The sequence below is a fragment of the Mustela lutreola genome, chromosome 3, assembly GCF_030435805.1.
Source record: "Mustela lutreola isolate mMusLut2 chromosome 3, mMusLut2.pri, whole genome shotgun sequence".
Taxonomy (NCBI): domain Eukaryota; kingdom Metazoa; phylum Chordata; class Mammalia; order Carnivora; family Mustelidae; genus Mustela; species Mustela lutreola.
Window position 1 is genome coordinate 51,358,861 of NC_081292.1, and position 14,729 is coordinate 51,373,589.

Here is a 14,729-nt window from a genome sequence, read left to right on the forward strand (position 1 = left end):
TTATACTAACCTGTATGTAAATACCTATCTATATCTCTATTAAGCTAAACACGAGTTCACACTCTTTCCAAATCTAACGAAATGTCACATGGATCATTTCAGCCTCATTCACTTGCTGAAATGACTTATTTTGTAGTTCAGATCTAAAATAAGTTTTGATTATTTTTTCTAAGTGGTGGAAATTTTTCTAACCATGGTGGAAATGGTTCAGTTGCTGGAAGTGACTAGAGTGGTTAAAGTAAGATATTCAGTATCACAAATATGAATTTTTTTCTTTACAAGTGCATAAAAGGAGGCTAAAAACTACTCATCAGGTCACATGAAGTGCTGAAAACAATATGCTAATAACTGCAGAAATGTGAGGGCAGACAGGTTAGGCCAGAACATGACAGAACATTTGAATTAAAATGTCAGAATCTTAGATTTCAGAAAATCCAGACTTGAACACTATCTCCATTTATCAAATAAACATTTTTTTTGATTGCACCAGTCTGGTATCAGACTGCTCAGAAAACCTGTCAATAATTGATACTAATATATGAACTATTGTGTGTGTGTAATATGTGTTTTGTGTGTTTATGTGTCATATCAAAGAATGTGTCTTATTTCAATAATTCTTTTATAATTGTTATAAATATTAAAATTACTAATTATTAAGCCACCCCTGTTATAATAATATAGGAATACATAGTTTTTATCCATAATAGTATTTTGACTATCAGAATAAAAAAGGTCAAGAAAGGACCCTAGAGAACCCTAGATTAGAGAGGATTATTTCTGCCCATATGTGCTACATATTTAATAAGCAGGATTACTATGGGGAAGTAAAATATTTGGACTTGAAATTAAGAATTTAATTGCATTAACACTTTAGCTCCTCTGGGCTATGGAGATTATTCTAATATGTAAAATATCAGCAACATCTGCAGAACAAGCTTCCCCCATGCATGGCTCAGGGTATTAGGGGATCATAGAGTTGGCTTGTCTAAACAAGAATAAACAAGGAAAAATTAGCAGCCTTGCTTATTTTTATCTAGGCATTCACTGAAATAAGAAAATTTGTCTATAAAAAAGGCACTAAGTAGTAAAATGCTAAGTGATGGTAAGCAGCTTATATTTTTAAAGGCAAGAGAAACTATTAATTTTTCATTAAATAATGCATATAATTAAATAGAAAAGTGGTTGTCCTGATTATGACATAAATTATTTAATTAAGCATTTTAACTGAATTTCATCTAAGTTATTTGGATTTGTGAAAGCCAAGGTAAGATGAAAAATTATGAGACTGTCATAAGATCTGATCTTCTTTATTACTATATCACAACGTGTAGAGTATAGATTATATCACCAGATTATTGAATCACTACCTCTTTTAAATTCTCAAATTCATTTCATATTCACACACGTACGTACATACACACAGACAATCCTACATTGTTTAGGGGAATGATAGATTATGATTGCCTGGATTAAGCCTAGAGACAGTAGTACGACGAAAAATGTGAAATGGCATACAGAACCAAAAATGGACACATTGAGATATTTTGTTGTGTCTTTATGCATCCCAGAATGAATAGGTGGCTCTCTAGTGGGTCTCCACTTTTAATACATAGAGACTTTACGTACAAAAACAGAGAAGCTGCCTACCTTCAACGTATCTCCACCCTCATACCCATTGCTTTTGCATAACCATACTTCCTTTGGGGCACCACAAAATTTCCTTTAGAAAACAAAATTCTAGATAGTGCCTCAGACCTTTTTCTGAATTAAACATTTCACAAGAGCCTGGGGGTGGCGGCAGGGAGGTGAACTGGGTTAAGGTGGTCGAAAGGTACAAACTTCTAGTTATCAAATACAAAAATACAAAAGAGGTGACTGTATTGCATATTTGTAAGTTGCTAAGAAAGTAGGTCTTTAAAGTTCTCATCACAAGAAAAATAATTCTGTAACTCTATGTGGTAACAGCTGTTACCTAGACTTTTTGTTGTGATCATGTCACAATAGACATATATATCAAATCATGTTGCACACCTGAAATTGATCCAATGTTGTATGTCAATCAAATCTTAATTTTAAAAATGGGAGAATTTGGGGGCACCTGGGCGGTTCAGTGGGTTAAGCCTTTGCCTTTGGCTCAGGTCATGATCTCAGAGTCCTGGGATTGAGCTCTCCGCTCAGCTGGGGACCTGCTTCCCTCTCCCTCTGCCTGCCTCTCTGCTCATTTGTGATCTCTTTCTCTCTCTCTCTCTCTATGTCAAATAAATAAATAAATAAAATATTTTTTAAAAAAGGGAGAATTTTATTTAGACTATAGAGACAAAATACAGTAAAGGAGAAGAAAGCAAAATTTATAGGAACACCTGGGTGGCACAGTTGGTTAAGCATCCAACTCTTGGTTTGAGCTCAGGCCACAGTCTCATGAGATCAAGCCCAGCATCAGGTCCCATGCCCCGCTCAGAGTCTACTTGAGATACTTTCTCTTGTCATTCTGGCCCTCCTCCCACTTGCACAAGTTCTGTTTCTCTCTCTCTCTAAAATAAATAAATAAGTCTTTAAAAAAATAAAGCTTTTAAGAAAGCAGATATTTTAGCCTTTTAGTGACTATAATTATGGTATATGAAAGAGGTAATCATTGTGATAGTTTCTTATCTGGAATTTCAAATTGTTTTATGTTGTCTGTTTAATTAATCTTCTTTTCTCTTGTAAATCAGAACTACAGATGTGTCGTTTAAGATGAGACTCACAACTAGTAGTGAGAATAATTCTTGACTGTATCCTATATAAGTGGGATATCTAGATCTCTTAAAAGTGACTTTTTTGGTTTATTTTTAATTGTCCCACCCTAATTATGCATTGTAATTTAAGCCACATGCACCATTTTCCAAGAAACTAAACACCTACACATCCTTATCAATACTATATTTATGTATTTATAGTATTTTCACTTTGGCTTTTATGAAAGAATCTCAAAGTTTCCAAAATCTACTCAGCATTGATTCTAGATCAAAGCACCAGGCCTCTCTTTCACCCAATTTTCTACTATGTATACTAGACCTAGAATGGGAAAGCATTAACTGGAAATGCAGTAGAGATCAGGGCATAGTTTCCAGGAAGTGGCTTTCTGTTCAGAATTTGTTAGGAGGATAAATCTTTCATTAAGTATTCTTACCACAAACAAAACAAAACAATTGAAACAAGTACTCAGGCACACACAAAGGGACGCAAAGAAACTTTTGGAGGTGATGGATGTGTTTATTACCTTGAATGTGGTGATGGTATTTTGGGTTTATGCATATGTCAAGGTCATCAAGTTAGACATTTGAACATGTGCAGTCTTTGTTGTATAACAACTCTATCTCAATAAAGTTGTTAAAACAGAAAGACAAGGTTTATAGGAATAGGCTTTTTTCATTTTTTTCAGAATCTTCTTGGTTATTGGAAGATTACTGATAGGAGGCTGCATGACAGGCAAGTCCAGGACCTAAGAAAGTTCTGATTATGATAGATTGCTATCTTAATATCGAGAGTTACTGTGTCTTTTGTATTTCTTGTTCCAGCAGCCCTTGGCTCTTTCATTTCTTCATATTGCCCTAATTTTCCCTTAGGAATCTACAGTTTACTTTTTTCCTGAAATGACATTAAAATTGTTGGTCATGGGGTAGGCCAATATACATTTTTATTTAAAGAGTTTGAATATTACATTACATTATAAGTAAACTGTAGCTCTAAGCAATTTTAATGATAGCACACTGAAAAATTTGTTTATGGCTTTTTGCTGCCCAGATTAGATTAAGAAACTTCATCATCATTTTCCATCCTATGCAATGCTGGTTTAAATTTTCTCTAAATTCTGTTAGTTATTTCATACTTTAGGTAAGCTTTAATACCTTTTTTTTTCTGTTTGAGATTGACAATAAAAACAAAATTTCCTCACATTTAAGGTCTCTAGTATCCTATAGGTAACTCTGCATGAGCTGTGTTAAAACATTTGTAAATTTAAAATACATAATTAATCATTAAATATGTAATCAAACTCCTTCATTAAGCCATCTGCTTTCCTAATTTTATCTGCTATCTTATTTATTTTGCACAGATCCTTGGCTTTACTTTGACACCTTTTGATTTTTCATGGGCTTCTGGGTTCTTTCCTGAATCTGACCAATTCCCATTCCAGTCTTTGATCCTATAGTTTTGTCCTTGCATTGTGGTTCCCTGTCTTAACTCCTTAGAATTTCTGTGTGACCAGCTGCTTATATACAGACTCTCTGTGTTGATGCTTAGCATTAATACCTTTATTTTATTGCTACCACTGACAGCTTTGGTTTGTGCTCTCAAGTGGCATTTGGGACACAGGTGTCAATCTCATGCATTTGTTATGATCCTTTTTCTAAAAATTCTAGAAAGCTGAGCTCTTGTTTATATATATATATATATATATATATATATATATATATATTTTTTTTTTTTTTTTTCAAATTCTTAGGCCTGGGTTAACCAGGGAGAAAAAATAAACAATCTTATTCATGTGTTTTAATAGCAAATGGAGTAAAATAAATTTGTTTACTCATTTAATAAAGCATATTTTAGAAATTGTTATAATTTCTCATCTACAAATGTGGTACTAAAAGTAAACTCCTATGAGCAAGGGATTGCCATGCTTTCATGGATACCTGTTCTGACATGTATTTAATGTCCTGGCAGACTCTGTTCAGACTGTGCTTTAATTCTTTAATCAAAATGAGCAGGAATTTTAAGATGTCAAAAGACAGAAACTGATTCCTTATTCAATGAAATGTAAAAACCATACTTAGATTTTGTCCATGTTGAATATTGCTTTACTTCCCTCACTTTAAAAAAAAATTTTTTTTTTGAAATGTTGATATTGTCCCAATCTCCACACTAACAATGTTCATTCATGGTTGGTGTAAGACAGCTGGAGGCTGGACATACTCTATCAGCTGAATCTTCAAAAAATTGGAAGTAATGTCCTACAAGTTTAGTGTTTTTACTTGGCTTGCTGGGATCCTTGCAGTGTTAAATCTCACTAGTCCTTGCTTGGGTAGACAAATTTTAATGATATTTAACAAAGGGTTAGAAAGAAGAGGCTATCTAAGCAATGACAAGGCTTTTTTATATGTTTGCAATTCTCTCCAAATGCAAAATACATAAGATGATAATGTTGCAAGATGAATTGCAGGCTGGTTTACTAAATGATAGTCAAAATGTATCAAGACTCTTGGTTCTTATAAGTAGTAACAATTTTCATAAGTGGTCTAGCATGGGAATCACTTCCCTCATGACAATTCTTTTGAGGAATAAAATAATTAAAATGACATGATAATTCTAAATATCTTTCTTTAGTTACTAGTATACTAGTACATTCACATCTCCATTAATTCATATATAATTCTACTGTTAAGAGGAGACATGAGAAATAAAGAAGGAAAATATGTAAATCCTATATTAGAGGCTTAGTGAAACAGTAAGAGAACATACCTTGGCCCTAACTGCCTTCTGTCTAAGTGAGATGAGGAAAACTTCCATTCTTACATCACCAAATGCCAGCCATTACATAATATGAGGAAGGACCTAGAATATTTCAGCCCTATATAAAAGAAATCAGTAGAAGGAAAACTGGATTTCTATCATGGAGAATCAGGGAGAGTTTGAGTGGTTTAGGGGAGATGAACATATGACAGACCATCTAGGAGACATCATTAAGAAATATGAATAGACTGTGAATAAGGTCAATAGTGACAGAGGAGAATTTTGCAGAACTTGGGAGCAGGCCCTACTCTCCATTTATACAGCCTGATTCAGATCTGTGCCTCCAATTGCTCCTCTGGTTCTCATAACACACTTCGGAAGTGCTGCCCTTGGCTTCCCACATCTGTTTGATTTGCCGGGTATTAGTGACGATGTCCTAATCCTCCCTCCAGATTGCAAAGGATGGGTTGCCAAAGAGGTGATGACAGTTTGGGAAGATCATTCTAGGGCAATTGTAGAATTTAATTTTAAAATTCTCAAAACTAAAATTTCAAAGTTAAAATGAAATGTTTTATGGACAATTGAATTCAATAGAGTATATTTATTCATAAAAGAGTTAAGGCCAAAAGAAGTTAAATGATTACCAGTCTAAGAAGAGAGAGATTGGCCCTGAGGTTCTAGAGTGACATCTCTGTGTACTTCCCATTATAGGGACAAAAATGGATGAACGTTAAAACTTTAATTTTTAGTCAGCTAGTAACTATTAATTGACCGGTTTAGAATTCAGCAAGCCTTTTCTGCCTCTTATACTAAAACCTTTCTCTTTCTTTGAGCAGTTGGCATCTGACCCATGAACTACAAAACATATTATGGAATCCTATGTACCTAAAGATACCTTTTATGGCAGCAACTAAGTAACTTACCTGAAATGAGTTAAGTATGAAGAGATTAATACGTTGATGTTCACTCTATAGGCCCAGCCACCAGAATGTGAATATATACTGTGTCAGAAATCTTGGAAAATGTATGTACCTGAGTATCACACTCGGAAAAATCAATCCTACGAAAACGAGAAATAGCTGAATTAAATTAGACTTGATACCTGCTGGTGTAACAATCTGGACCCATTATCTCAGCTCATTAGAGCTTGGTGTTAATGAGGCCAAGGTCAGGGGTTCATTCCCCATATGAGACAGCAAGCGTCACACAAAGACAGCTATTCGGCTCCATGAATTTACACTGTGCACCTTATTCTCCCCGTATGTTTCATGAATAATTACAACTGGCCATACACAGAACAAGGAAATGAATAGATAGAGCTCACTTCATCCTCACTTGTAATGGGAAAGCTATTCAAACACATCTTTCTGAAGGAAACTAGATTATCTTCACACATACAGAATGCTGCATTACATTAGGTATACTTAACTATAGATAGATAATGTATAGTTTGTTAATTTGATCTGATGATTTATTCTACTTCCATGTCAATCACATTCATTTGTGCACTTACTTGTCAATTACTATGCCATATCTTAGGAGGATAAAAATTAATAAGACTGCAATAACCTGACAGTGGGTATAATATAAGAAATGAGCAAGTTCATTTTAATAAATTATTAGTGAGTGGGCCTGTTAGAAATAAGGGTGATATTTAAATTATTTCAGAACAAGAAATGCAGGAATTCACAAATCCTCTCTTGTCAATCCACGTTTCTCCTAAAATGTTTCCTTAAGAGAGATGTAAAGATAAGGCATACTGGCAGAGAACATCAACATTTTATTAATATTATTAAGGAGATTTAGGTTTCCATATAAAACAATATAGAAACAATAACAACAACAACAAAAAAACTCAGATAATTTTGGCTGGATTATATTGGTAAAGAACTGAAGGATCTCTTATACCTTCCCCACATTTTCACCAAAAGAATTAAATTCAAGGGTAACCATAAATCTTTGCACACTCCAATCTGCTATCTGCCGAGTCCGAGGTGGTCTGTACAGGGGAGTATTGATTGGAATGCTCTCCTGTCATGTTTTAAGCAGATCAGTTTACCTTTCTGGTTGCTAGGGTTGGAAAGAAAAGAGAGAGAGCCAAAACTGTTAATCACCATTTAACAAGCAGACAGGATAAGAGCAAAGCAGGCTCAGTTAGTAGCCTGCAATTTGGTTAAGTAAATTAAAATTGGCTTCTTCTTAAAGATCTGAGGAGTACAATTCTCTATCAGTTTTCTTTCAGTTCACATTTTGGCCTCACTTTGTCTTCTCTGGGTCACCATAGACAAGTTATCTAACCACTTGAAAGTTTGGGAGCCTCAGATATACTACAGGAATGAGAACATGCACGAGATGGCCATGTACTGGGTAGGTAAGAATACATTAGTTGCCCTCTTCCATTATAATAGCAAATGAAACATTTTTGGTTTCAGAAATTAAAAGAAGAAGATAAGGCTGTGAGAGGGAATCCCATAACGAACTGGTGACATTTGATCTAGATCGTGATAGATTTTTAACAGATGGAAATATGCTCTGTAAGGTTAATAAAAGCATAAGCAAAGGCACAGTGGTATTGTTCATGAGGTGTTTGGGGAACATCAAGGAACTTAAGTCAGGAAATGCGGAGGTGGTATAAACATTGAAATTGAACATAAAAATCCAAACATAGAGAAATTATCTTGCTCAACTCTAGGCTTTAAATAGGAAGCCCTGGGGCAACTGGGTGTCTCAGTTGGTTAAATCAGCATCTGCCTTCGGCTCAGGTCCAAATCTCAGGGTCATGGGAATCAGGGGCATCAGGCTCTTCGCTCACCAGGGAGTCTGCTTCTCTCTCTCCCTCTCCCTCTGTGCTCTCTCTCTCTCAAATAAATAAATACAATCTTCAAAAAATAAATAAATAAAATAAATAGGAAGCCTGCCAACCATAGTTCTTACAGTGTTTCTTAATGAGTGATGACTAATTACCTAATGTCAAATTATAAACAGGAAAGTATCTATAACACATCTGAAAAGAGGTCTAAAATTATGAATGCTTATGAATTTTGCTTAAAATAACCCATCAAGTCAGTAAATAGACTTTTATATACTATAGAACTAGATCAGACCACAGGGAGAAAGCTTCATTTTCTTTCATATGTGTCTATTTTAGTTAACATAAAAATATGGTTTTCTTGTGACAACAGGGATTGCTTTCAAATGCAATAGAAATTATGAAAAATGACTTCTAGAGGCTTTACTACTATTACATCCAACACCAAACTGATAAAATTCCATTTTCTCTACGATGCTGCAATCTGTGGTTAAAAGTCTTGGAAAAGACTCTTTAAGGAGAACAGATAATCAATACAGTGCCACAGCGTTATCAAGACAGGATGAAAAGGTAGAAAGGCACAGGGCAGGGAAAGTTGCGGCTTTATCTCTCTGTCTAGGTCCTGAAAGCCATCTCCAGAGGGGGAACTTGCACTGAAGCTGCTGAAGGAGCTTCCTTTTTCCTTACCATGTAGCTTAAATCTCAGGAAGAAACAAAGCCTTTAAAAAGACATCTGCACGCAAATATCATTCTCAATGGAGAAAAACTGAAAGCTTTTCCGCTAAGGTCAGGAACACGGCAGGGATGTCCATTATCACCACTGCTATTCAAAATAGTACTAGAGGTCCTAGCCTCAGCAATCAGACAACAAAAGGAAATTAAAGGCATCCAAATCGGCAAAGAAGAAGTCAAATTATCACTCTTCGCAGATGATATGATACTATATGTGGAAAACCCAAAAGACTCCACTCCAAAACTGCTAGAACTTGTACAGGAATTCAGTAAAGTGTCAGGATATAAAATCAATGCACAGAAATCAGTTGCATTTCTCTACACCAACAGCAAGACAGAAGAAAGAGAAATTAAGGAGTCAATCCCATTTACAATTGCACCCAAAACCATAAGATACCTAGGAATAAACCTAACCAAAGAGGCACAGAATCTATACTCAGAAAACTATAAAGTACTCATGAAAGAAATTGAGGAAGACACAAAGAAATGGAAAAATGTTCCATGCTCCTGGATTGGAAGAATAAATATTGTGAAAATGTCTATGCTACCTAAAGCAATCTACACATTTAATGCAATTCCTATCAAAGTACCATCCATCTTTTTCAAAGAAATGGAACAAATAATTCTAAAATTTATATGGAACCAGAAAAGACCTCGAATAGCCAAAGGGATATTGAAAAAGAAAACCAAAGTTGGTGGCATCACAATTCCGGACTTCAAGCTCTATTACAAAGCTGTCATCATCAAGACAGCATGGTACTGGCACAAAAACAGACACATAGATCAATGGAACAGAATAGAGAGCCCAGAAATAGACCCTCAACTCTACAGTCAACTAATCTTTGACAAAGCAGGAAAGAATGTCCAATGGAAAAAAGACAGCCTCTTCAATAAATGGTGCTGGGAAAATTGGACAGCCACATGCAGAAAAATGAAATTGGACCATTTCCTTACACCACACACAAAAATAGACTCAAAATGGATGAAAGACCTCAATGTGCGAAAGGAATCCATCAAAATCCTTGAGGAGAACACAGGCAGCAACCTCTTCGACCTCAGCCGCAGCAACATCTTCCTAGGAACAACGCCAAAGGCAAGGGAAGCAAGGGCAAAAATGAACTATTGGGATTTCATCAAGATCAAAAGCTTTTGCACAGCAAAGGAAACAGTTCACAAAATCAAAAGACAACTGACAGAATGGGAGAAGAAATTTGCAAACGACATATCAGATAAAGGATTAGTGTCCAGAATCTATAAAGAACTTAGCAAACTCAACATCCAAAGAACAAATAATCCAATCAAGAAATGGGCAGAGGACATGAACAGACATTTCTGCAAAGAAGACATCCAGATGGCCAACAGACACATGAAAAAGTGCTCCATATCACTCGGCATCAGGGAAATACAAATCAAAACCACAATGTGATATCACCTCACACCAGTCAGAATGGCTAAAATCAACAAGTCAGGAAATGACAGATGCTGGCGAGGATGCGGAGAAAGGGGAACCCTCCTACACTGTTGGTGGGAATGCAAGCTGGTGCAGCCACTCTGGAAAACAGCATGGAGGTTCCTCAAAATGTTGAAAATAAAACTGCCCTATGACCCAGCAATTGCACTATTGGGTATTTACCCTAAAGATACAAACGTAGTGATCCAAATGGGCACGTACACCCAATGTTTATAGCAGCAATGTCCACAATAGCCAAACTATGGAAAGAACCTAGATGTCCATCAACAGATGAATGGATCAAGAAGAAGTGGTATATATACACAATGGAATACTATGCAGCCATCAAAAGAAATGAAATCTTGCCATTTGCGACAACATGGATGGAACTAGAGCGTATCATGCTTAGTGAACCAAGTCAAGCAGAGAAAGACAACTATCATATGATCTCCCTGATATGAGGAAGTGGTGATGCAACATGGGGGCTTAAGTGGGTAGGAGAAGAATAAATGAAACAAGATGGGATTGGGAGGGAGACAAACCGTAAGTGACTCTTAATCTCACAAAACAAACTGAGGGTTGCTGGGGGGAGGGGGTTTAGGAGAAGGGGGTGTGATTATGGACATTGGGGAGGGTATGTGCTTTGGTGAGTGCTGTGAAGTGTGTAAACCTGGTGATTCACAGACCTGTACCCCTGGGGATAAACATATATGTTTATAAAAAATAAAAAATTAAAAAAAAAAAGACATCTGCAAACATGGGTTGTGTGTTAACGATTTCCTTTAATACAAATTTTTTAAACTTGATTTTTGAGTTGTTACTTACACTCTCTTTTCACTTGCATAAAGTCTAGATATTGTGAAATGAAATGAGCACAGAAGCATTGATATGATTCACACCCACGTTTGTGTCCTTAGCTAGTAAAAGTGTAAGTACCATAACATATTTTCAAGCATATTAATGCTAAGTATTCTCACCATCACCACCAATTTGTTTTCAGTTTAGTTCCAAAGGAAACCTTACCCTCTCTCCTAGGGCTCTTGCCAACCCTCTGAATCTTGGAACAGTCTCAGGTTTGGACTGATCTCAGATAAACATGCCTTTGCACTCCAAAGCTGCATAATGCGTTCCTTCTCAGCATGGGGGTCTGCAGCTGTTATATGCAAAGGGTGTTATTTATGTTCTTAACAGTTTTGAAAAATGAAACTTTCCTTCCAACACTCAAATTATCCCTAAAAAGAATTCAAATCCTAGATTTTCTTTTAAGTCGATGAAGAATTCCCTTCTTTACATCTTTTGCAATCCAGCGTTTGTGTTGTTGCCAAAGAATTCTAAGGAGCAGCAGCACTATCACGTTTCCTGCAGAACAATTTTTTGTCTCTAAGCAGCTGAAAAGAACCATGGTCCTGCTCAAAAAAACGATTGTCTTATGCTTCCATTAGTCATTTATGTTTGGTGTATGATTTCCTTTCATTCATGATGCCTGCCCTTATGCAGATACTGGTGATAGGAGCTCAGTTCTTAAAACACGAAACAGAATGGCAAGAAGAGCCTCCTTTAGAAGTGTCAAAATTACATAGGGAAAAAAATATATATCATGTATGTATGATAAAGTACATAGCTTTTTCTGTAGCAAAAGTGTAAATCTTTTGGCTGGTTAACTCCAGAATCCATCTAAGTATATGTTTAAGATCAGTAATAAGAGGTGTTTAATTTTGGCCATATACTTATGAACAGATGTTTTTTTTCTGACCTATGCATAAATCTAATTTTAGAACAAACTTGCACATTGAAGTGAAGTCAAGCAGTTCCCAGGCTAGAAATCTCAATCGTATCCTCAAATCAGTGCATCATCTTGAATCTCTGATTCTTTTTTCTTAAATATCCATCTAGCCCCTTCTTTTGATACCTATTATCTCACCTATATTCCACTAACTTGGAGGTGTGCCACGAGTCTCCCAGACTAATCTGACTTCCATACTCTTACCAAATAGCTTCCAAGAGACAAGTACTAATCATTGTCACAATTCTGCCTAGAAATATCTATCAGTTGCTCATTATCTTTTCATTTGGCTGGTACTGAATTGCATCTTTTATAAGAAAACCAGTTGTTAGTGTGGCACTTTCCTGAGTTCTGAGAGTCTTTCCAGTGAGCTATCCAACCTGAAGGGGTCACGGGAACCTCCAAATTGGCAGTCATATGGTCAGAAGTAGAGGTGGCCCTAGGGCCCATTAACCTGTGACAGGTGTCTAAAAGGAATGTGGTCTTGCTTGGACTGTGCACTTAAGCCTGTGTTGTCTGAGCTAGCTCCTGTGGTCAGCATTGGAATCCTGCATTTTGTTCTACCTCTCATGAAACACCTAGATGATCTTCAGATATGCTTTGTCACTGTGACTCCATCTCCTAACACATAATATATTTCTGTTTTATTAAAATGATATAGACCTTTCGTACTTATGCGAAAGAAGGTCCAAAAATGAAGTAATCTCTCTCTAAGTCATTAGGTTATTCTTTTCTTCTACTGTCCCACAGCTCTTGGGTTTTACCTTTAGCTTTGGTTTCATTTTCGGTTTTAACTTCAATTTTAGTCTTTGGGTTGATGTGTACACAGTGGCTGTAATCCTGCTTGACATTTGATATTTTGTGGTTTTCAATATCATCCATCCATCCCAACTCTTATGCGTTTCCCCACTCACAAGTGTCCATTTCTATATATGTAAAGTGTTTCCTGCCAATTCAACCTTGATAGAGCCTTTAAAAATGATTTAGGGTGGTGTTTGTATGTTTTTGATTTCTGTAAATGGTATTGTGCTATTTATCCCTTGAATTTGTTTTTCTTTGAAAGTAACTTCTAAGGGGCACCTGGGTGGCTCAGTCAGTTAAGTGTCTGCCTTCGACTTGGGTCATGATTCCAGGGTCCTGGGATCGAGCCCTGTGTCAGGTTCCCTGCTCAATGGGAAGTCTGCTTCTCCTTCTGCAGCCCCCCTGCTTGTGCTCTTGCTGTCTCTGTGAAATAAATAAATAAAATCTTTAAAAAGAAAACAAGTAACTTTTAAGACACATTTTAAGACATAGTAACTTTTATTTATTGATTTATTTATTTATTTTTTAAATTTTATTTATTTATCAGAGAGAGAGGGGGGAAGAGAGCGAGCACAGGCAGACAGAGAGGCAGGCAGAGGCAGAGGGAGAAGCAGGCTCCCTGCTGAGCAAGGAGCCCGATGTGGGACTCGATCCCAGGACGCTGGGATCATGACCTGAGCCGAAGGCAGCTGCTTAACCAACTGAGCCACCCAGGCGTCCCAAGACATATTAACTTTTAACACAGATTACACACAAGTGGTCTTGTGTATAATTCTAGACATTACTTTGTATATTTCCATATTTATATATATTTATAAATTTCTACAAATTTGTATATATAGGTAACTAGGAGTTCTGCACTAAGAAAATGAATAAATACAATGTTATATACATGTATAATAATATACATGTATATATGTATATACATAGTGTGAGTGTGTGTGTGTGTGTGTGTACTGCAACCACATATAGAGTAGTCAGTACCCTGTGCATTTGTCCATTGTGAACTATATGAAAGCAAACCATGAGTAAGATGCTGTTTTCCAAAATATATATGGCCTTAGTTTCACCAATTCCAGATTTCTTCCCACAAGGTAACTCTAGTCCTACCAGGAGGGCATGAATTTTTTCATCTTCCCAACTCTTCACCAGCACTTAGTATTGCCTGGCATGGTTCTACTTTCCCATCATAGGGAGTTTCTTAGTTGTTGTTCTTTTCCTTTTCATTGTGCTGACGGGGTTTATTTTTGTGTGAAGAGCATGTCCTGTGGTTACTGGGAGCCCAGCCCTTGTAGCTGGTACCCTCGCCCACCGAAGCCTGCCCGTTAGGGAACCGCTTATTAATCCTACCACTGTTTCTGCACTTTCCTGGTGGCTGTGACTCTCTCTTGATTTGCCTAGACTTGGCCTGGGAAGAAATGGAAGAAAAGAAAATTATTGAGGATGCACAGGTCTTTGTCAACTTAACATTGATGTCTGGACCCAGCACCGCCCTGTGTCTTCATACTTCCTTCTCACACCACTATTTTGATGTTTATCTCCATATCACCATCTCTGTAAAGACTCACCTGACTTTTATATAACATTTCTCCCTTCTTATGTTTCTTTTTTACGTCCCTGTAGTTTTTTCACGGTTCCCACCACCTTTTTCTAGTATTGATTTGCTT